At 41.9% G+C, this 329-nt stretch overlaps 1 protein-coding gene across 1 annotated transcript in view; it reads left to right on the top strand.

The window, feature by feature from the left end:
• LOC104496753 (kelch-like protein 20) overlaps positions 1 to 329 on the top strand; it is a 15,599-nt gene that overhangs the window by 13,544 nt on the left and 1,726 nt on the right. The window lies entirely within an intron of this gene.

Below are 329 nucleotides of genomic sequence, written 5' to 3'. Positions count from 1 at the left end.
AATGCCGGTAAACCTCTTCTCTGATCTACAGCATTGTATTGTGTTGTATTTGCATCTGTTCTCAACTGTGCTGATTTGCCAGTGGTAAATGGGTGATTGATCTCTCACAACTTCCTCTTTTGCGACTGAGAGCAAGAGGTGCAAAAAACTATCTTCTATTTGCGTAGTAGCCAGTAGGGTGCCCTAGAAGTAGTCTCTGGTCTTTCAGGTTTTCAGTGAAAGAACAAACTTTGCATGTGCAGGTTGTTGGTACAATACGTTTCAGTATATTGGTTTCCATTTCACCTTTTTTGTTTCCCTAGTCACGGCTTTCCTTTACAGCCTACCAC

Source organism: Buceros rhinoceros, unplaced genomic scaffold, assembly GCF_000710305.1.
Source record: "Buceros rhinoceros silvestris isolate BGI_N320 unplaced genomic scaffold, ASM71030v1 scaffold29487, whole genome shotgun sequence".
In the NCBI taxonomy this organism is placed as follows: Eukaryota; Metazoa; Chordata; class Aves; order Bucerotiformes; family Bucerotidae; genus Buceros; species Buceros rhinoceros.
Note: the sequence above shows the minus strand (reverse complement) of the source record. Positions and strands in the feature narration are given on the sequence as shown.